The following is a 24,617-nucleotide window of genomic DNA, read 5'->3' on the forward strand; positions in this document are numbered from 1 at the left end:
GTGGGGCCCCCGGAGACCGCGGCGGCGGCAGAGGAGGAGGAAGAGAAGTAGGTGACGCGGGCCAGAGAGGCTCGTCCCCTCTGGCCCCGGGGCCGGCGCCAGCGGCGGGTCCCCTCGCGCCAGCAAAGTTTGGAGCCGCGGGCGCCGCGCGCCGGTCCCTCCCCGCGCAGTTCCCTCGGCGGGGTCTGTGCCGCCGCCGCTGCCAGGGCAGGACAAAGGCTCATTAACACGTGATGGGACCGCGCTTCATAAATGGGACCGGAGCGAGAGGGAGCCAGAGCGCGAGCGCAGGGAGAGTCGGGGACCGCGCGCGCCGGGCGAGGCGACGGGCTCCGGGGCTGGCGGAAACGGGCGGCCCCACGCCGGGCCAGGCGGGGCGAGCGGGAGGACCCAGCGAGGAGCCCCGGCAAGGGGCGAGGCTCGCGAGCGCAGGGGGCGCCAGTCCCGATCACCGTCGCGGGCTGGCGCTGGAGGCAGGGGACGCCGGCGCACGGGCTGAGCGGACCGACTGACTTCCTGACCGACCGACGGAGGCACACCCCGCTCCACCCCACCCCTCCTCGCCCGCATCCCCGCGCCGGCGCCGCCTCCCTCTCGCTACTCCCTCGGCCACCCCTTCCTTCTCCACTTCTTTTCCGCCTCCGCCTCTTTCTCGGCTCCCGCGGCGCCAGTGCCTTCCCCCGGCCCGGGCGGGGCGCCTCGGTTCCCGGCAGAGCTCTCCGTAGAGTCAGGTGGGGGGACGTTTCGTTCAAGCAGAGAAGCAGCCCCTGCGCTGGGCGAGAGGTGGCGAGGGAGCTTCTCCCGCGAGGACCGGGGGATGCGAAGGGTAAGACCTGGTAGAGTTGCATTTGTAAATACTTCTTCCGCCTCCCGCCCCCTCGGGTGCTGACCAGTGTGGTTCCCAAGTGTCCTTCGTGGAGTTCTGATTCCGTGTGAGCGAATTGTGCACTGGTGTTTACTAAGCCGTAGAGCCCTAGCCTGTTAACTGTGGTCTGTGCTACTTCTGGAGGTTTCTACCATTTACTAGTTATTGAATGTGTGAGCACCTGGCTGTCTGTATGCACTGATGTCTGTTTGTGGAAAATGTGTAATTGTGCATGTTTGAAAAACGGGTGCTTGAGTTGGTGCTTAATGTCTCTAAACCCTATCAGCAGCTGAGTCTTCCTGAAGAAATACATCGATCTCTGCACCAAACCTAGAAGCTGTCCAAAGTCAGATTATTAAATGTCATATAAAGAAATGTATATCAAGTAATAAACTTTTACATATAAAAATATAGCTACAGAAACCACTTTTATTTGAGGAAAAAGAAATTAGCATTTAACTGATAATTAAATTTGAATGGTGATGGAACCATTGAATTCAGAAGTAGCCATTAGATGAAAAAAAGTTGATGTTGTCTGTTTAAAAGACATTTCTTGCCAAGGCTCACAATCACAAATGATCAGCTCCTGTGAATGAGAATGTGTTTGCTGTGACAGACGTGAGAAACTGTCATTTGGTCATTTGAAAGTTTAAAAGCATCATGCATATTTCTGATTTTAGTTTTCAGTTGAACAGATGAGAAAAAATTGAGTCACCTATTCGTTATTTTGTCTCGCATCTTTTTTATTTTCCTTCAGATAAGTGCTGCTCTTGGCTTTGTTGCTTTCTTCACGTATTAGCATCCTCAGGCATTTAATCCAATAAGAGATTAGAACAGATCTACTGGTTTTAAAGGTGTTGAAATATATCTCAGTGGGTTCCATAACTTCTTCTCATTTTTATTACCAAGTTAATATCTTTTGAACAATGAGGGAAATGCAATTTCTCTGGGGAAACTCAGTGGACACTGAGTATCAATGGGTGACCACTGCCATCAACCTATTTTGCAGAATCCTGAGAAGCTCAGAGTAACCAACCTTTAAGGTTCCCATAGGACTTTATCTGATTTAAAGTGTTGTTTTTCTAATCCCACCCTGCTGACAGTTTGCAGGAGAAGATACACTGATTGATTTTTTTCTCTGTCCTTTTTTCCCTGGTACTCCTTGCCCTCCTATGTTCTCTAACTCATTTAGGAGCAATGTTCTCAGAAAGGCTGTGTATAGTTTCTTAAGTGACACAGATTATTTTCTGATTACCTATACATGAATAGCATCCATGCATCTCCAGAATTTTAAACATTGCATACTGCAGGCAGTTACTGTAGGAGCAATAACAGTTACCACAGTTAGGCAAGACACTTGGATACGGTTTTTAAAAACTATTTTAGGTTATCAAGAGAACTTACTGTAAACGAACTCTTTTTATTCTAAAGATGTCTCCTACTCCAGGCAAGGAGCAGTCTTGGCTCAGGTAGGTATCAAGTGTTTGACCGGGAAAGTGTTGGTGTTCCTTGTGTTCCTAAGCCTCTCTGGGGTAAAATAATGCCACAGTGGGATAATGCTTGGTTCTGACCTTTCAGAAAGAAAATTACTATGCTTTCATACTCACGGTTAAAAGGCACATTATATTCATATCTCCTCTTTTAATAGACAGCATCAGTATACATGCATATTAAAAAGAATGTTATGCCCTGTCCCTTAAAAGAAGCTGTAAATGACATTATTCACTTTGGAGAGAGAAGATTCACCTTCCGGTGAAAAAAAGTCCCATCTTACATTGGAGTAGTGCTTGGCTTTGTTTGTTACCCACTGTTTTCTGTCTTTTTCTGTTACCCTTTTCCCAGTGGACCACGTGCCTCCTGTCTCGCCTGTGAGATTGTTCTTCTCTAATAAGCCTAGCTGCAGGATCACTGTGTTCTTTTTGGCATTTCAAAATGTTAAAATAGTGAAATTGTTAAATGTTACCAAGACGAAACTGCTGGGAATGAAATTCTCCAGAAGAACCACTATATTTGTGGCTTGTCATAGCCTCTTCCAAAAGAAAACTCCTTGAATCGGGTTACCTCTTTTCTCAAGAAAGCAGCAATCCCAGTGGTTGTGCTGATATGTGTTTAGTATGCAGTGTCAGCTTATTAAATTACTAAGGCAAAGCCTGAAAAACTCTTTCAAAACAATTGTGTGACATACTTCTTTGCTTTAACCCGGAACTAATATTCACCACCAGAAAATTTAGACAGGCTCCGAGGTTGTCTTGCCTATTAGGTGGAATTAGAATGGGAATACTCTGCTTATCAGAATAAACTATTAGGAAATGGAACTTCTCATAGCAGTTTTTAGTTCACCGGGCTTACCAAATGTTTCTTCCCAGAAAACAGTTGGCCTAATAAGGCAAAGAATTATTTCCCATAATTAGCTCTCCAGGAATGTTGCAAAAGAGAGTAATAAATCAAACTCGGAAATACCTAACAACATGTGATGAGTAAAACAAGATTTGGTTATAGCATCTTGAATTTGGTTAGGAAGATGGAGCCTGTCTGTTAGTTTGCTGCCTGTTATTCTTGGGGTAATGATGTTAGCTCTGTTGCGTGAAGCACATAGATGAGAGCTTTCATTCCTGCAAAAAGGGATGCTGTGTCACCACCGTGTAAGTCTGTCTCTTTTATTTTTGTATTCATCATCTTCTAATTGAACTAACAAATTAGAGTGAAGCCAGCCTTTGGGCTTAAATTATTTATAATTTTGCTTCTGACTCTGAAATCACCTGGACCCAACATTGTTTGAAAAACTATGCCAAGGCCAGGTTTCTATATTGCATATCTATATTTGAGGGGCCGCAAACTCTGCTGAGTTTTTTTTTTTCCATGGATGAAGGCTGGTGGAAAAGTTAATGAGGAAATGAAAACCACTGGATATATTTTGCATTGGTAAAATTTTAGCCTCCTGTTTTCCCTCTGAGTCTCCAGCTCTTTCCTAATCCTGTTCTCATGATAATGTTAACTTTACAGTATAACCACATGAATCCTGTTTTTGAGGGATTGGAAGGTTCAGCATTTTGTAACTAAATTGCTCTTTAATGTTTTTATAACCATTTATCCACTAATCTATATTCTTAGGTTAGATTGGGTTAACCTCATAACATATTGCAGATCAACTTAGTTTTCTCCCAAATATTTTCTGGACTAAAAGAAACAATAAATATTATCCAGAGTATATGTAATGTCAAATTATAGATTGCAGAATTTAAGAAGACAGCATGTATAAATATACCTCTATATGTGTATATGAACAAAATTTTTTCCTGGATGTATAATCACAACTAAATTAAAAATTGAGACATGTTGCCTTGATATATTTGAACATATGATTCAGATTTTAAATAAATTCTATGAATTTGGGGAAATGTCCAAATTCAAGGGAACTGTGCAGATGGACATGGACAACTCAAGGCCAAAGGAAGTACCCACCTTGAATCAAAACAAGACTGTTCTTATTTTCCAGGAGAGTAGAAACCTATTCCAGTCTCCTATGTTCTAAGAATCTTATGAAGATGCCAGGATGGGCAGAACCACATTCAGTTATAGTTTTCTCGTAAACATTGACTGTTGTGTTTAACACAGTTTTCACTGGTTGTTTATTAATCTTGGAAAGAAAGTTCGGAGAAGATACACAAGGTTATTATGGGCTTCTTAGGTGACACTATGGTAAAGAACCTGCCTGCCAGTGCAGGAGACATAAGAGACATGGGCTCCATCCCTGGGTTGGGAAGATTCCCTGGAGGAGGGCATGGCAACCCACTGCAGTATTCTTGCCTGGAGAATCCCATGGACAGAGGAGCCTGGTGGGCTACAGTCCACAGGATCACAAAGAGTTGGACACAGTTGAGCATGCACATACACATACAAAATTATCACTGTGTCACAAGATGCATATTAATATAGTTATATTTCTTGGATAAAACACATTATAATGCTATTACAAGTAAGTTAAAACTTTGGGAAATTTGTGAGGAGAAAAGGGGAAGCCTCTTTTAGTGGTTTTCCAGTGCTTCTCTTGGTACTCCTCAAATGATTTGAGGTTAGATGAACTTCTATCTCAAACAGGCCTGCATGGATAATAGGTATGTCTATGACATACCAGTGATCAGAGGTCAAAGTTGTTGCCTCAAGCAATCAGTGTGATTACCTCCAGTTCTTACCATAAAATATTTACTAAAAAGCTCTCCCAGGTTATATTTCTTTACTGAACAGGGTGCCTCATGGAAAATGAAGTACATTTCATTGTAACAGTTTTTCTAGGGCAGTTGAGATGACAAATATATTCTTGATCTAATTTTCATGGCTGCTTTCCATATATTTGAAGTACTTTTCATATAGATGATTGGTGAACAACTTTGGAATCTCCTCTAATTTGAAAGTTTCACTAGGACAGGTTAATTTCATAATTTAGGGAGCATGGAATTCTGAGGTTCAGAGTTGCATTCATATGGGTTTTTGAGGAAAGAACTGTTTACTCCCCTAATCTGAGCAAATGGGTCTGGCAGAGTCATTGCAGTTGTACTGAAATACTATGAGTTCCGTTTTAGCCCCAGCTGGGGAAATGTTCACACCTGCACTTTAGGAAAGCTTTCAAAGTTTTGCTTTGCTTGTTTTATTTTGTTAGTGAACATGTGAGTTGAGACTGGTCAGATGGAAATTAGTGTTTTTGGTTTTTTGGCCGACTCATTGTTTTTTACCCCCTAGTGCTATTATTGCATTATAGTCTGTCCTTTCGAATAAGCCTCTCAAAGTAAATTTTGCATTTTTGAATGAAAGGATTTAAGTTCCTTTTTCTTCTAACACAGATGGAAAATAATTTTCCCCTAGGAGTATGATATTTTATTATCTAATATCTTATTTTTCCACTCTGATTTGGATTTTTAATTGTTTAGAGTTTGGATTCGTTGAAAAGAAATTGGATACCTTTGGCATGATTCCTTACCATCATTATCAACTCTGAATAGCATTAAAAGTTTTCTTCACTTCAGGAGATAAAGTACAGCATAGTTTCCAAAATTCAGCAGTGTAATATCTATTTTTTTATTCCCACTCGCAAATTCTATGCTATTGCTTTTTAAAGAAAAGCAGAAGCGTTTTTCAAAGACGTGCCAGGCAATCTGTTGTGGGAGTTGAATATACTGGCAAATGCTTTCACAAACTGTGTATGTCAGTAGTATATTTAAATATAATTTTAAAAAATGTAATTAGGAAAGAATGTTTTTCAAAGTTTATGTTGACATGGGAGGGTTCCCCTCTTTCCTTTATCATTTGTTTATCCATTCTTTAGGCCATATATTTAGAGGAGATAATTGGAGTCAGTATGAGTTCTGTAAATTGAGTTAAAAGGAGTCTTACCTTTAAATTGGTGATAAATTCCAGTATGCTTAAAAAAATAAAACCAAATTTCCACTTTCACATATAGACATTTGAATGGGAAATTTTATAACCTTGATTTCTGTTGGTCTTCCCTGGTGACTCAGATAGTAAAGAATCTGCCTGCAATGCAGGAGACCCCCAGGTTCGATCCTTGGGTTAGAAAGATCCCCTGGAGGAGGGCATAGCAACCCACTCCAGTGTTCTTGCCTGGAGAGTCCTACGGACAGAGGAGCCTGGTGGGCTAGAGTCTGTGGGGTCGCAAAGAGTCAGACACAACTGAGCGACTAATGCTAACTAACTCTATTGGTCAGGCGGCTAAAAAAAGGTGTTTTTAATATAGCAAGTGAACCAATATCATAGGTGGTATGCCTTTGTCACTCTTGTTTACTTCTAACTCAGTTATATTTAAATCAACTTGATTTATTCCTTTGTAAGGGAAGTTTATTTTAATACCACTGTGATCTGTGTATTTTGGTTTATTCCAGCATTACTTCTTAAACGGACCATATTTTCAGCTCATTTCAATGCATGGCTACCAGAATTTCCAAATGTTTTCTCTAGCTTTTGTACAAGTTGTGGGGAACAAGTGATATGCACATGAAGAAAAATGAAAAAAAGACTTGAAAAAGTTACACAACTTAACTCATAACCAAAGTAAGCAAATGATTGCCCAAAGAATTCTGTGTTTTTGCCTATGTGGGAATATGACTTTAGAAAATATACAACTACTTCTGAAAATTAGATCTAAGTTCATACACACCAGAAAAGGGGGAAATCTTTGAATGATTTTAGTCCTCGACTAAGGAAACTAATTATGAGTAATCTGTGATCCATTTTTATTGATGAAATAATTATAGAGGAAACAGTCTGCCCAGAGTCATATATTTAAGTGTTTGGGAATATATTTCCATGTATTTATAACTTGTAGGTATTTTTGAAAGATCTCTGCCAGCTATAAGCAGTGAAAATTGCATAATTACCGGGGTAGTTCTGTAAGATAATTTGCAATAGATTTGCATTAGTTGGGCCTGCTGCAAAATTTCCATTTTAGTTTGTCATTTTCTGGGTTCATCTCCTGTGATACATTATTTTATGGTTGGGGGGAAAGAAGGGCAAACAGAAATATTTCCAGCTTAAAAAGAAAATAAGCTGGAGTGTTACTTTTATTTTTTCCTGTTCTTTTATGCTCAGTAATCGTTGAGTTCCTTCACAATGGTGTTGAAAGACGTGGTTAGCGGTCCTCTCAAACTTTGCGTCAGTTCAGCTGGACACGACTGAGCGACTGAACTGAACTGAGGCGAAGTTTGATAGGATCGCTAACCACGTCTTTCAACACCATTGTGAAGGAACTCAACGATTACTGAGCATAAAAGAACAGGAAAAAATAAAAGTAACACTCTAGCTTATTTTCTTTTTAAGCTGGAAATATTTCTGTTTGCTCTTCTTTTCCCCCAAACCATAAAATAATGTATCACAGAGTAAATAGAATTAAGAAAAAATGGTATGCAGTTTTTAATTTATATCTGCAGCTGAATAAGTACGTGTTATGTCTTGAAGCCACTTTCCTTTGCTGGACAAAAGATCTAGCAAATAAGTTCCCTGAAAAAGTGCAGAGAAGCTTGGAGACTGAAAATCCTTGAGAGATTCTTCACTCCTTTCCCTCATTTTCAGGCTAGACTACATTGTTCTATTTCAATCAAATAGAAAAAGCTTGGTTTTAAAGATCTGTGGGAGGTTATTTTATTTTATGCTTCCTTCGCAATCCATTTCAATGATTGAAAAACCTATACTCATAGAATATTCTTTCTTCCTATCTAACCTCAATACTTCTGAAAGGTTAGTTCTGTTTTCCTCCTTCATCTAATCTTTTTCACAGGTCTCCATCATCTTTAACAGTAGTTCTAAAACCTCAGACTGTCTTAGACTCTCCTGGAGGCCTTGTGAAGGCACAAAAGTGCCCCAACTCAGAAACACAGAGTTTTTGATTCTGTAGGTCTGTTGTTTGACCTGCGACTACATTTCTCCCTAGTTCCCAGGTGATGCTGATGCTACTGGTTGAAGAGCATCCCTTCAGAGCCACTGACCTATAAAATTGTTTCCCAGGTTACTCAGTGGTAAAGAATCTGCCTGCCCATGTAGGAGATGAAGGAGACCCTGGGTCGGGAAGATACCCTGGACAAGGAAATGGCAACCCACTCCAGTATTCTTGCTTAGAAAAATCCCATGGACAGAGGAGCCTAGAGGGCTACAGTCCATAGCGTAGCAAAGAGTCAGACATGACTGAGTGACTGAGCTCGCATGTACAACTTATAAACTAACTAGGTGTGCACTTCCAGACCACATGTGATTTATCAGACTATTCTTCAAGATGTATGCCGAGATGTCCAGCCTGTGCTCAACTATCTTATTTCCCAGTTCTTTATCTTCATGTCATTTTTCTCAATGCTTTTAGTTCCTCAACTCTGTTCAAAATCATATAGCTGTATCACACAAACCTTAATCAAAATCAAGTTCTTAAATAAGTATAATAGAACTACTTCATGGTTTCAATGGCATGAAAATTCTGACCTTTCATACAATTTGTTACATTTCCAAAACATATTTTTATATCGTTATTGAAACCAAGTTCTTCTAGTTCTGTTTGTACATTATAATTTGCATCTTGAAAGCATATTTTTTTCTGCTTATATCAAGTATTGCTCATACACACTGAAATTTTTGTTATTAAAGTAGGTGATTTTCAACTAAAGTAGGTGATCTGTAAGTACCTAGTTTTTAAAATCACGTTTAAATGGAACCCTGAACTTAATAAAAATGTTTAAAATTATTCCAGCAAGAAAATGATAGGAAGGAAATTGCTTTATTTAGAAAGCTACTGTATCCTTGATTTGTATGAGTATTTGAACAGATACTAACTTCTCTTGTGAAATATTCCATTTTAGCTTCTGTAAGAATAGAAAATAATTTTCCATTCTTTTTCATCACAGAGTTATGACCTGTGTTGGTGATTTCATAATTGAAAATTGGAAAGCCAAATGTTTCATAAAATAGAAATGAGTTGAGTTTGTTATTAGAATTGATTTTGGGCTCCCAAGATATTCCCTTCTTACTTTTAGCATCTCTTGGCATAAACATGTCATTTGTTTTCAGTATAACTACTTTCCTTTACTCATTCTTAATTACTTTCTTGAGGCAGAATTCCAAATACTTACAATTAATTTTTATCAGTATATTAAATTTTCTCAATGCCCTTTTGCCTCAGAAAAATAATTAGAAATTTTGTTTTTGTAGGCAATAGTAATAACCCATTTTAACCATCTCTAACATGTTTTCTTATATATGTTTAAATTAATTCAGTTGTAAAACGCATAAAATGTTGTAGCAGAAGTTGCTCAACCAAAGCAAGAACTATATCCACTGAACAGAGTAACAAATTGATTCCTGAGGGCTTTTAAAAGCCACTCCATCTAGTGGCTGAATTTTCACATAACTTCTCTTGACAAGTTGTTTTGAAAACACACTTACACATGGAGAAACCACTTGGGAAAAATCAGTGCATAATAGTATGCATTTGAGGAAAGGAAAAAGTCCATTATAATCATAGTTTTATATATTGTCTTTAAAGGTCTATCAACAGTGTATAATTAGAATTCATTCACAGTTGCGCATCTCAAAAAAATCTCCTTATACATCGTTTTTATGTGGTAAAACATTGAGGTTCATAATACACCAGGCTGAACAAGGATCAGAATAAAAAGTAAATACCTGACCTTTGTCCAGAACTTCTGCTCGCCATCAATATAACTTCTGTTTGAAACTGAGATCAAAGATCCTGGGATAAATAGTTGTTGATGTCTTCCATGTAACTTTTACATCTGGGCAGTTCTTTTCAGATGGATGTTTGTATAAGACCAAGGCTCAGGTTTACTTCCCTAATGATCAACGGACTTTATGCCAAAGAAAACTAGCCACAGTTAAAAGTCATTCTGCTAGGATAGTCCTGCTGTATTGCCAACATTGATTTAGTAAACAAGCATTCTAAATGCTTGTTTACTAAATGCCGGGCACAGGGCCAGGCAGAGGATATTCAAGACCATATACTCCAAGTCCTTACTCTGCTCTCAAGGTGTTCATGATCTGAAGGGTTTAGACACAAGAAAGACTGCTATAGAATGATTCAGCATTGCCTATCATCTCTTCAGGAAGAAAACTTCAGAGCACATGTAGGAAGGGGATTTACCCCAGTCAGTACTGTTTGATGATGAAGTACCATCTGCCTGTTACGTGTATTCATATCCTACTCACTACTGTCTTCTGTGGGAGGGGAAGAGCAGATGAATGGACCTTATTTGAAGGGTTTGTTGGAAGGGAAAATTGTTTCCCTTGTTTCCTTGACCCACATCCATTATCTAGGTGTGATACATGGATATATAATTTCTGCAGTGTTCAGTAGGATTCCTAGGTGGCACTAGTGGTAAAGAACCCGCCGGCCAAGGCAGGAGACTTTAAGAGATACAGGTTCAGTCCCTGGGTTGGGAAGATCCCCTGAGGAGGGCATGGCAACCCCCTCCAGTATTCTTGCCTGGAGAATCCCATGGACAGGCACGGCTGGCGGGCTTCAATTCATAGGGTTGCAAAGAGTTGGACACGACTAAAGTGACTCAGCACGTGCACACACACACTGTTTAGCACAGAGCACATGCCCAATAAAACTTTACACAAAGCATGTAAAGGGCCTATAACTTTATATCCATCTGCCACCTTGCATATAACACAGCTCTGTGCCTGTGCCTTTGAGTGCCAGGAGTCAGTCGCATGCTGTCCCTGTTTGGAGACCTTCTGAGGATTTCTTCTGCCTGGATTCCAGGCGAGATCTTAAGAACTTGACCACAGAAAGGCAGTCTCTCTCTGGGCCTAAGAAAACCACTCTGCTCCCAGTGGAAAGTGGAGTGATTTCCACTGAGTCTGAATATCTCTGTATGGGCAATGGATGTTTCAAGCCTTTGTCAACTAACAACCATCATGTCTCGTTCAGACATGAAGAAAGTGCCCTCTCCATTCCTTGCAGGTGTTGTGGAAACTGTCATTACTGTCCACAGTCCTTATAATTGACTACTGAAAAAAAAAAAGGTCTGTATAAGTTTTTTTTTTTTTAATAATGGCAAAGACAAGTTAGATTTTATTTATTACTTGCCAACAGCCACTGCAAATAAGGTGCTAATCCAGGGCTGAGATTTATATAGTTAATTGTTATACTTTGTCCCTAAAACCCATGGGATAAAGATGATTTGCAAGTGCTGTGGGCAACTTTTTTACTGTCAGCAGATCTTTCTTTCTGATGTTAGTTGTTCATTTTGTAAAATTATTAAGTACTGTATTTATTACCTCCTTTCTCAAAGTTAGTTCTTTCCTTTTCCTTAGAAATGGAAAGAGGAATGTCTTATTAAATGGTTTCTGGACCTCAAAGTTGAGAGCAGAGGTGTTGACTTAGGCAGTCCTGGGTTGAAGTTCCAACTCCACCCTTTCTAGTAGGAAACCCTGGGCAAAAGCATTTCACTTCTCTAAGCCTCAGTTTTCTAATATGTAGAATGGGAATTGTAATAACACCTAATTTATGTGGATATTAAACAAAAATAGTACATAGCCTTAGCATGATGCCTGGCACATAATGTTTCTGATTGAAAAATATTTGGGAATTGGAATTTTCACTGTTGTGCATTTAATTACCCTAGTCACCTAATCACTTTGAGATTTGAGCCTGGGAAAACAAGACTTGATTTTTAGTTGGACTTCTTTAGTCCATGGATTCAAAGACAAGATACTTTTTCTGTTATTGAAAGATGAATGAATAAATGGAAAGGTGTGTTGCTCCATTGGATAACATGTTGCACATTTTAAGTTATTGCTATCCTTGACAATGACCTGTAAAGATAACCTGCCTGCTGGGTTCTGCATATTGCTTTTGGCCTTTATTGATCAAATCTCATAAGCCAGATGAAGACACTCTTATGGAGTATTTTGTATATGGACCATGGCTTCTATGAAATAAAAAAGCTGCAGATTCTATTTTAAGAGATGACTGCTTCAATTATCCTCTTTACAGCTTATATAGAAAAGATATCTCCCCCACCACCAGGCACCTCTCCCTCCACAAATGCAAAGGCACTTGGTAGGAGGAAACATCACAATATCAGAGAAAAATTAAATGATGAATGGAATTGGTTATAAAAGTCAGCAAATCTAAGGAATCCGTTCATTTGTATCATTAATTTGCTTTTGTGTAGGCTTTCCTTCTAGCGTTGTCACCTAATAGTGAGTGCTTAATTTGATGTTGTTTAAAGGCATCATTTCTTGAGCCCTAAAATTCTTTATGTTTTAATAAGACTTCAAAAGTTAAATAAGTAGGCATATGTAAAGGTTAAATTTGAACTGAAATATAGCCTTATAAATATCCTAATGCTATTTAGTTCATATTAGTTGATATTTTTATGAAAAATCTAACACTCATATTGTTAGTAAGAATAGACCAGAGAAAAGGGTGCATTTAATAACTTCTGCTGTATATTACAAAGTACAAGAAAAGCTAAAGCTATCAGAACCAACCGAGCATTACCAGCATAATGGAATTATCTTTTATATTAATATATGAGAAAGAGAACATTAACACAAGGAAGAAGAATTTGGTATTTTTGCCTGAATCATCAGGATAATTAAGTCAGTCTTTGACTTTGCTGTGGAAGATGATGCAATAAGTAACAAAACTACTTTAATAATTCCAAAGCTCAACTGGTTGGGCAAGAGTGAGAAAAGACTCAGTTGCCCATTCGACTGTAACAGAAACATCATTCATCTAGTTGTAATGTTGGCAAATGAGATCTGCCGTGTATATGAAGGACGTGCCTTAGACATAATGCAGTTAAAATTTTCCCTACTAACTTTAGAGAAATACATGAGCAAGTTATTTTTCTTGATCAAATTAAGACAAACCAGACTTGTTCCCAGAAATGAATGGAACATAACAAATATATCCACTGGCACCTTCCTTCTCTTGAACCATTCACAATGATCTTTTATGAGGTTAGCCAAGCAGATGAAGAATTGGCCTAGAGCTCCTATATTTAATATCCTGAATGCCTATCAATCTAGACACGATGAACTTGGCATTGTTTCCTTAAAGCATTTACAAACTTAGAATCTAGAAAAGGAGCCTGGTGGGGTGATACAGTCTGTAACTACAGTGGGAGCAGCAGTGTTTCTGATGCTTTTAGAGGATTTTCTGCCTTCCTGGATATGACATCATGCAGGAATCTAATACTGTATAGTGCCTTCCTACCCACCCCGCAAGATGCTACAAGGATTTTGACTCCAGAATCAACAGTGACAAATATCTAAATGACTTAAGTATCATTCTAAAACAAAGAAGGTCCTCAGTGGGGCAATGAAGATTAAAAAACTCTGTTATTAAATTATATTGATACAGAAAAGACTATTTTAAGTCTTGTTTTGAAGACTTACACCATGCTCATCCTAAGCAGAACATGGATATTTTATACCTTAATGGTTATAGAAGCAAAAATATGGACTCTGAATAGACTTTAAAAAAAATTCCATGCTGCTAAACCCATGAAAATTTCTTGATGATACTATAGGCTGCTGGTTGATATATAAGTTTGGAGATGGTGGATAGAGAAGTGGGTGTGCATAGAGATGGAAAAAAAGAACAGGTGATATTATTCTAAAAAACTGAAATTTTTAAAAAATAATAAGATTCAATGTATTAAAGTATTTTTATTATTGTTATTATAAAGGACTTTCCAGATGGCTCAGCGGTAAAGAATCCACTGCCAATGCAGGAGATGCTGGAGACACAAGTTCGATACCTGGATCCAGAAAATCCCCTGGAGGAGGAAATGGCAACCCACTCCAGTATTCTTGCCTGGAGAATCCCACGGACAGGGGACCTGGTGGGCTGCAGTCCATAGGGTCACAATGAGTTGGACACGACTGAGCAACTGCACATGTATGCATAAGGCATGACAGCCTAAATTAGAGTATGTTGCTTATTTTTTAAAAAAGCAAAATTCTAAGAAAATCACCTTAAATGTCATTCAGTCATTCTTTTAGTATAATAGTAATAAAAAACCAACTGCTTATTTAATAGGTGCATCTACGCATCTTGCTGAAAATTTGCAATTATGATTTTCCCAGTAGCGAACAAAAGCAAAATTAATGGTAGCTGCATCCCCCACAAAGCCTAAGCTATATTACTAATGAACTCTCAAAGAACACTCTCATTGCAAAAAAAAATAATCAGGTGGAAATTGCTGTAATAATCCAAATGTAGAAATAAAGGAAAGAATTAGCAAAAATGCAGAGAACAGTCTTATTGCCACAGTGCCATTAACTGTTAAAATAGCCTGAGCACAGTGGTATTTTGACATTACTAAGATTCTTGAACTGCACAAAATCCATGTATATTTTTAACTGCATTCTTTAATTATAAAGTTGGCTTACATTGGACAGAAATTACTCTATATTTCATAACCATGCCATGCCCTGCCTCTGATTTTAACAAGCTAGTTTGTTTTCATGAAAGTACTTGGTCACATTAAAATGGGAAATTGTGATCACATATGTGATGATCTTAATATAGAGTAAATCATAGGCATGCATGTTTTGCATTATTGAAATAAGGTCCATGATTCTTTGTCTTTACTGAGAAATCATTATAGCTCTTCCAAATGCTAACATTTTCATCCTTGAGGACATGCCAGTAGGCAGATTTACCTAGATGGGCTGGGATAGGAAAGAGTGATTTAGTAGGAGGTAGTCTTAATTACTGCTGGCAAAATGCCTTAATTGGTGCTTGTAAGAGGCTGGAAGACTTGAATATACTATAAAATGCAAAATGCCTTTATCCCAGTTATTGTTCATCCTTAGAAAAGAGTATGAAGTCCAAAGGCAGAAACTCTGGAGTCTGAGAAACATAGGTTCAGCTACGATTCTTCACACCTGGACAGTTTATTTAAAACATAAGGGCCTCCATTTCCTTATATGCAAAATAGGATTATAAATAAGCACCTGATAGAGTTGTTATGACAATTTATTGATAGAATATATGCGGAGTCTCAAATGCCTGGAGTATCTTAGACATTCAGTAAAGCTTCTGCCGCTCTCACCCATGTGTGTATCTTTTATTTGCTTTAAGTGCTGAGAGAAAACTAAAAATTGAATAAGCAGCCTATGAGCTAATTAAGCCAATGAATTATCTGGAAGTATAATTAATAATATATGGCAAAGAGTCATTATACTAAGTAATGATAACAATAATTAATATTTATTACAGGCTTAAATTTTGTGCCAGGCACTATGTTAAATACTTTACATGCACGTTTTCTTTCATTTAATTTTTAGAACAATTCTGTGATTGAGGCATCTTCCTCCACTTTCCTCTTCCACTTCCCACTTTACAGATCAAATAATGAGCCTTAGAAAGATTATCTACTTAACCAAATATAGCTCTGATACTAATCTTGGTTTGCTGCTGCTGCTGCTGCAAAGTCGCTTCAGTCGTGTCCGACTCTGTGCGACCCCATAGACGGCAGCCCACCAGGCTCCCCCGTCCCTGGGATTCTCCAGGCAAGAACACTGGAGTGGGTTGCCATTTCCTTCTCCAATGCATGAAAGTGAAAAGTGAGAGTGAAGTTGCTCAGTCGTGTCTGACTCTTAGAGACCCCGTGGACTGCAGCCCACCAAGCTCCTCTGTCCATGGGATTTTCCAGGCAAGAGTACTGGAGTGGTGTGCCATTGCTTGAATTAGGAGTTAGTAATATCTTGGTTTACTAACTCCTAATTCAATGTTCTCTTAATTACTAGTGCTTTGATTCGTTGGAATCAGTAGGGGAAAGCAGGCAGTTGGTAGGTTAGGGAGATGACCTACCATAACAATTAAAAGCAACTCCAGACCTGTGATATCCAATATGACAGCCACTAGCCACATGTAGCTATTAAGCACTTGAAGTATGGTTAGTTCCACGTGTGTTAGTCACTCAGTTGTGTCCAACTCTTTGTGACCCATGGACTGTAGCCCACCAGGATTCTCTGTCCACGGAATTCTTCAGGCAAGAATACTGGAGTGGGCTGCCATTTCCTTCTCCAGAGGATCTTCCAGACCCAGAGATGGAACCCGCGTCTCCTGCATTGCAGGCAGATTCTTTACTGTCTGAACCACCAGAGAAGTCCGAAGCTTCTTATTTAATGTGAGTTCCACATGTTGAAAGGAAAATATTTTGAATGCATTGGGTTAAATAAAATATACCATTAAGATTAATTTCACATTTTACCTTTTTATTTTTACCCTTGATCAGTTCAGTTCAGTCAGTTACTCAGTCTTGTCTGACTCTTTGTAACCTCATGGACTGCAGCACGCCAGGCCTCCCTATCCATCACCGACTCCCAGAGCTTACTCAACTCATGTCCATTGAGTCGGTGATGCCATCCAACCATCTCATCCTCTGTCGTCCCCTTCTCTTCTCACCTTCAATCTTCCCCAGCATCAGGATCTTTTCTAATGAGTCAGTTCTTCACATCAGGTGGCCAAAGTATTAGAGTTTCAGTTTCAACATCAGTCCTTCCAATGAATATTCAGGACTGATTTCCTTTAGGATGGACTGGTTGGATCTCCTTGCAGTTCAAGGGACTCTCAAGAGTCTTCTCCAACACCACAGTTCAAAAGCACCAATTCTTTGGCACTCAGTTTTCTTCACAGTCCAACTCTACAATCCATACATGACCACTGGAAAAACCATAGCCTTGACTAGATGGACCTTTGTTGGCAAAGTAATGTCTCTGCTTTTCAATATGCTGTCTAGATTGGTCGTAACTTTTCTTCCAAGGAGCAAGCGTCTTTTAATTTCATGGCTGCAGTCACCATCTGCAGTGATTTTGGAGCCCAAAAAATAAAGTCTGACACTGTTTCCACTGTTTCCCCATCTATTTGCCATGAAGTGATGGGACCAGATGCCATGATCTTAGTTTTCTGAATGTTGAGCTTTATGCCAACTTTTCCACTCTCCTCTTTCACTTGCATCAAGAGACTCTTTAGTTCTTCTTCGCTTTCTGCCATAAAGGTGGTGCCATCTGCATCTGAGGTTATTAATATTTCTCCTGGCTATCTTGATTCCAGCTTGTGCTTCATCCAGTCCAGTGTTTCTCATGATGTATTCTGCATATAAGTTAAATAATCAGGATGACAATATACAGCCTTGAAGTACTCCTTTTCCTATTTGGAACCAGTCTTGTCCAGTTCTAACTGTTGCTTCCTGACCTGCATACAGATTTCTCAAGAGGCAGGTCAGGTGGTCTGGCATTCCCATCTCTTTAAGAATTCTCCAGTTTGTGGTGATCCACACAGTATCCTTAATACTGGAAAGTTAAAAATTGCCGATGTGGCTTGCATTCCATTTTTATGGGACAGGATTGCTCTAGAACCAGAACATCTGATTTCATTCGGGCCCTGCCACCCACTAGCTGTGTGAATGGCAAGTTACTTACCCTCTCTGTACCTTCCATCTACAAAATGGGGACGATGATGGCATCTACTTTTCATCAGAAACTCTGAGGACCACCCACACATAATAACCTCTCCATATGTGCCTAAAAAGGGAAAAGTCGTAGTCTACCTGTTTATAGAGGCCAAGGAGGAGGAATCCAGGATAAGTCTAGGATGTGAACTTGGGCGTCTGGAAAGATTCACAGTACGGTAAGAAATGTGAAACATGACACGGCTGCATTATTTGTGACAGCGGGAGATGATAAATAACCTAAATCTGCCTCGCTAGGAGGCTAGTATCTAGTATCTAGTATCGCTAGTATCTAACAGGTACTCAAGGCAGCTGCTAAGTGAGGAGGGAGGTTTTGTGTACTGCTGTGGCACTGTCTTCACGTACACTTTTAAAATCAACATGCAAAACACTGTATATATTAGTGTTGGTTAAAAGGAAAATAAAGAGGGAATAAATGTATATGCATTTGCTTAACTATTCTTGGAATATCTCTGGAAAGAGCACCAAGAAATGTCTTGTCTCTAAAGAAGAAAACTGGTTGATTGGAACACTGGAAAGGGAGAGGTTAGACTGATTCTTTTGCTGTATATCCCTTTGTACATTTTGAATTATATGAGTAGAATGTGCACATAAAAATAATGAGAATTTCAAAGAAATTAGTTTTTAATTAGGCAATGTGAAGGGAGAATTAGTTACTTGAGAGAAGATGACTTATCGGATGGAGGTCTTGGACTGGCCCCAAGTAGCTGCTTAGAAATGCTGGGCTCAAGCTTTGGTATTCAGGCCAAGTGTCCATTGAATTTATTACCTTTCTCTCTTCTAATTTGAAGGAAAGGCAAATATATATTTTTAAATCATGGCTTTCATGCTTCAGTAAAATTCAACTGCCACCATATTAGTTTTGTGGGAGGATTTCTAAGGGAGCCCAGCTTCCCCCATCCCCCTCCTTCACCTGCTATCATGTTGTCAGGCTGGTGAGTCATATAAAAAAAAAGACACCAGTCCTATGTTTGGAAAGCACATTCTAGTTATGGAAATAAATATGTAAACTCGTGAGAGAATGGTGTAATAAAGTCTGTAATAGAGGGGGAAATTGGGAGAACTGCTTCTGCCTGGAGGGAAGGGCAGGTCAAGGAGGTCTCAGAAAGATAAGCTAACAGAGACCTTGGAAATGAGTATTTCAGACAGAGGGAGGGGTAGGAGGAAAGGAGGAAGGTGTGCAGGGTGATTCAAGGAGCAGAGAGCCATCTCCTAGGCCAGTGTGCTGTGTGTTTTAAGTATGGGTGGGAGTTGAGAAGCAAAAGTGAGATTTGAGGATGTGCCAGGGCTATTAACGGCTCTCGCAGATTATAGCGCTCTTCTCTATCCCTCCTGTTACATGAACACTTTCATATGTGAGTGGAGTTGTTCAGCAAATGTAAATTTGCACAAAGAGCAAAGTTGACTCAAAAGTTGTGGCCCAATGGTGGGCGCACGTAGGGCATTTTCTGGAAGAACTGAGGCTTTGAGAAAGGACATGACAGACAGATGGCTGAACAGGAAACCTGAGGACACTTGAGAGTGAGCAGGTGGAGCCAGGCTAAGATGGGAACTCAGGAGAGACTTGAAGAGGGGAATCAAGAAGCGGTGGGCAACCATGGTGGCTGTTGGACTTCAGTCTTTTATTTCTGCATCCATTATAGCCTCTGCAGCTAGCCTGCCTCCCTGGGACACCTGATTGGGCTTTACCAGACTCTCAGTGCACACTGGGTGTCCCTGTGTGGTCCGTGCATTCGTGCTCCTGCCTCTGGTCAAGCCATTCCCAGCCCCCATGTGCCTTGCCCTATGCCAGTTCGGGAAGGAGTACAGAGCCAGCTCAGAAAAGGAGCTAGCTGTAAGTTTCTGAGTAATGCCAGAATTTAACTGTGGAGGATTTAGGGCCATTGGTCCAGTGGTGTCTCCATACTGTCAGTACAGGTCACACTGGGATCATGCAAAAGGGCTACAGGACCAGGAAGGGGTGGAGGAGCCCTCCTGACCTACCTGTCATACTTACTTTGCTCACTGTCTGATAAAACATTGCTGATATCCTTGCTAACCACTATTTAGCCAAAGCTCCCCATGTATATTTAGGCTAGGTAATCATTACATGGGCCTTCTTTCGTGGCTCAGAGGGTAAAGAATCTGCTTGCAATGCAAGAGACCCGGGTTAGATCCCTGGATCAGGAAGATCCCCTGGAGAAGGAAGTGGCAACCCACTTCAGTATTCTTGCCTGAAAAATCCCATGGACAGAGAAGCTTGGTGGGCTACAATTCATGGGGTCTCAAAGAGTCAGACACAACGGAGCAACTAACACAATCATTACACAAGGCAGCTTTCATTTAAAATATCAAAGTCAAGCGAAGCCGCCTCAGTCTTGTCCAGCTCTTTGTAACCCTACGAACTGTAGCCCCTTAGGCTCCTCTGTCCATGGGATTCTCCAAGCAAGAATACTGAAATGGGTTGCTGTGCCCTCCTCCAGGGGATCTTCCCAACCCAGGGATTGAATCTTGAGTCTCTTATGTCTCCTGCATTGGCAGGCAAGTTCTTTATCACTAGCGCTATCTGGGAAGCCCTAAAATATCAACAACCTCATCTAAATAGAGCATTTTTCTAGCGCATATAGATTGGGTAGCGATTTAGGCAAGATACCTTGATTCAAGCTACATGCTTTATTCCATTGTGATCGGGAGAATCTGTCCCTCACCTTTTCCTTTTTTGAAATACGTATATTCAATCAACCAACATATATAGAGTCCCCTTCTATATGGTAGGCATTACACTATATGCTGTGGGTAAACATAAGATAAAATTCCTTCCCTCAGTGAGCTTACTGTCAATTGGGTAGGAGGGGCAAAACATATGCAAACACAGAGAAATGTTAGACTATTAAGTAAATGCTGTGACAGAACTCTATTTGAATATTCTAGGAGCCCCAGAGAGGGTACTTCCTCTGATCATGGGAGCTATAGGAGGTGGTGACATCAAATTGCAGGAAAGGACTTGGCCAGATGGAGGAAGGGAAAGGATGTTTGCTGAGAGGAGTATGAAAAGCGGGGGAAACTAATGCACCAAGTTGAAAAGCAGTGGACTTGCTGTGTTCATGGAGCCGAATTATCTGGTGCAAGCGGCAAGTCCAGAAGTGACGAGAGGAGCGTTGAAGAGACAGGCAAGGGTTAGATGACCTTGGGAAAGAAGCCTTTTACTAGACTTTGTCCTGTGGGCAGTTGGGATGATGGTGGAGATCTTTCTTGCTCAGGGAGAACAGAAGGTGGAGAACTCTGGGCACAGGGAGTGAGAATCAGATCTGAAAGGCACTCAGCTGGGCCTACACAGAAGGCAGAGAGAAGAGCTGTGTTGGATGGTCTGGAGAGCATGAACCTGAAAGGGAAACCTTGTGAATGAATTTGAACTTGGTCTTTAGGGCAAAGAGGTTGAAACGGGAGTAGCATAATCAACTACCTATTTTATGAAGATCCACACAGCAGCTATTTGGGAAGTGGTCAAAAGGGGATTGGTCCAGAGAAAGGAAGGAAAACCAGCCGTGAAGATGGTGCTCAGGTTCCGGTGAGCTGTGATGGTGGCTTGGACATGGAGGTGGCAGAAGGTGGGGACTTGGGCCACATTTTGTGCCTGTTTCCAGTTACTAAACAATGAAAAGCACTTCAGGACACTTAAGGTAGTCATTAAAATGATTTTCTCTGCCTCTGTGTCCTGTCTACACCCACATGAATTCTACTTACTCTTGGTGTAGACATCCTGTTTTGGAGGAAGCCGCCTTCAACCCCTAGACTGCTGCTCCCACAGCATCGTGTATGTCCTTGACTGTAGCTGTTACCATGCTTTCTCATACTTGCAGGGTCAGCTGCCTGTCTCCTCTACTACACTGAACTTCATGTAGTCAGGGGCTCTCCCTGGCTATTGTTCTGTTCCTAGTGCCTCATATAGGCCCTGGCATGTGGTGGGTGCTCCATGATTTGTTGGATGAATGAGTTAATGAGTTATTAGTTCAGATATAGAATTTTTTTCAATAGGGGAACAATTTTTATAATTTATTTTTAAACATTTAAAATTTTATTGGCATATAGTTGTTTTACAATGATGTGTTAGTTTCTACTGTATAGCAAAGTGAATAACATATATGTATATATATATATACACACACACACATATTTCCACCCCCCTCCCCCCTTTTGGATTTTCTTCAGCATTTTAATTGGATCCAAGTTAATGACTATCTTTCCCCTCCTCAAAACTGCATTATATATTTGGGAACACACACAAAAAAGACAATTAGTAAGTAAAATATTGACTTTCATGATTTTTGAAATGAGGATAGATATCACTTTGTATTTCTAATGTTGGTTGTTGATTTCAGTCACTAAGTCGTGTCTGACTCTTATGACTCCATGGACTGTATCCTGCCAGGCTCTTCTGTCCATGGAATTCTCCAGGCAAGAATGCTAGAGTGGGTTGCCATTTCCTTCTCCAGGGGATCTTCCTGACCCAGGAATTGAACCCAGGTCTCCTGCATTGCAGGCAGATTCTTTACCAAATGGGCTACAAATAGTTCTTCTTTATGTTGAAGTCATTAGCACTGAACATTATGTTTGTTTCAGGAGTATGACATCATTATTTAACTCTCTCACCTGTCTTGATGTGGCCCTTTTACGGTTTGTTGTGAAGCGCCATTCAGCTGGTTTTCAACTCTTTTTCAGAGGGAATTGTTCCATTTGTAGCTGTAGATTCGGTGGCCCTGTGGTAGGAGGAGCGTTGAAGATCTTTCTACACTGCCATCTTGGACTGCCCTCAGTATTTTCTTTTTAATATTTTTTTTATTGTGGTGAAAGTCACATAATATAAAACATACTCCTTTAACCATACTCAACTGTGCAGTTCAGTGGCACTAAGTACATTCACATTGTTGTGTAAGTCTCACCATCGTTCATCTCCCAAATTTTTCACCTTCCTAAACTGAAATTCTGTCACCATTTAAAACCAGCTCCCCATGCCCGCTTCCCACCCACTGATCCCCCACTCCCTGGCATCTACCAATGTACTTTCTGACTATGAATTTGACTATTCTAGGTACCTCATATAAGCAAAATCAGACAGTATTTGTGTGCACTTACTATATATTGTGGACTGCCCTCAGTATTTCAAATAATTTTTATAAGCTAAAGAGCTTAAAAGCCACATTTTAAACAAACATTTATAAATAGCAAAACCAATTCTCTGACCATTTATTTTGAAACAGAACCAAATTGCCCAGCTGAGAACTGAAGAGCCCTGAAAATCGACTCTTCCTCTCAGCCATCCTATTTCCAGCGTTATCCACTTAGAAAGCTTTGGACAATCAAGCCTGTCTCCCATCCTCCAGCGTACGCTGGTATCACCCACCACTGGTGGCGGTCACTCTCTGGAAGCAGTTTCATGAGCCTCAGTGCAAGTTTGCCCTTCATAACAATTTTCTTGGCTGGTGTAGACATTGTAGAAGTGCACCTCAGGCGCAGTTCAAATGTCTTCTCTGGGTCAGGAAACTTGCCCAGTGGAGTCAGAGCTAGAACCTGGATCTTCCTATGATGGCTGCATGCTTCCTATAGTTCGCAGCAATGTCTTCCTCTGCCTTTCTACTCAACACATAGGCCATCCAACTCAATCCTTGACTACACTCTTGTTCTTTGGTTTTCTTATATGCTTGGTCTTACCTATGTGACATGGCAGTCAAGTCTTCAAGAGCAGAGCTTATGTGACTTGTGGTTACTCTCCTACACCAACATTAGGACACTGTGTGTGTGAGAGAGAGTAGAGGCCAGGTGGCAGACAGTCCCTAACACAACTGAAATATAGCCACACCCAAGGTACATTGCCTTCACTTGACAACCAGGCCTTGGAGAGCCACACGGGACTCACACAGTGACTCAAGTCTGGAGAGCTTACAAAATGAAAGATATGGATGTGTTGGGGGTGTGCTCTACCTCATCAACTTTGGATAGATTTTCTTGTTTTTTTTTTTTAAATTTTAATTATGTGTTTATTTTTATTATTGTATATTTTTCTGTACATTAATCAAGTGCATGGCTTTATTTTTATTTAATTTTTTTCATGGAGCAGTGAGCTTGTGGAATCTTAGCTCCCCTACCAGGGATCGAACTGGCACCCTTGTCAGTGAAAGCATGGGGCCCTAACCACTGGATCGCCAAGGAATTCTCTGGGCAGCTTTTCTTTTTCAACTAAGGAATTGACTTGTTTTGTTGACTGGATTGGTTAAAGGATTTTACCTATGTTTGAGACAAGAATGAAATAACATGAAGGTACACAGCAACTTCACTTTCACTTTTCACTTTCATGCATTGGAGAAGGAAATGGCAACCCACTCCGGTGTTCCTGCCTGGAGAATCCCAGGGACGGGAGAGCCTGGTGGGCTGCCATCTGTGGGGTCACACAGAGTCGGACACGACTGAAGCGACTTGGCAGCAGCAGCAGCAGCACACAGTTGGGATGTTTACAGTCATTTTCGGGGATTTTTTGTTAGTTGTTGTTCAGCCACTCAGTCATGTCTGACTCTGTGATTCCATGGACAGCAGCACACCAGGCTTCCCTGTCCTTCACTGTCTCCCACGGAGTGTGCTCAAACTCATGTCTGTTGAGTCAATGATGACATCTAACCATCTCATCCTCTGTCACCCCCTTCTCCTGCCCTCAATCTTCCCCAACATCAGTTGGTGGTGTGTTTTAATTCTCCCAGTTCCATGATTGG

At 40.4% G+C, this 24,617-nt stretch overlaps 1 protein-coding gene across 1 annotated transcript in view; it reads left to right on the forward strand.

The window, feature by feature from the left end:
• The first annotated feature begins 319 nt into the window (after positions 1-319).
• The window catches only part of CNR1 (cannabinoid receptor 1), a 30,020-nt gene continuing 5,722 nt past the window's right edge, over positions 320-24,617 (forward strand). Inside the window, exon 1 of the mRNA XM_061427848.1 lies at positions 320-826. The gene's annotated coding sequence lies outside the window, so the exon portion shown is untranslated. The remainder of the gene's footprint in view (positions 827-24,617) is intronic.

Source organism: Bos javanicus, chromosome 9 (genome assembly GCF_032452875.1).
Source record: "Bos javanicus breed banteng chromosome 9, ARS-OSU_banteng_1.0, whole genome shotgun sequence".
Lineage (NCBI taxonomy): Eukaryota > Metazoa > Chordata > Mammalia > Artiodactyla > Bovidae > Bos > Bos javanicus.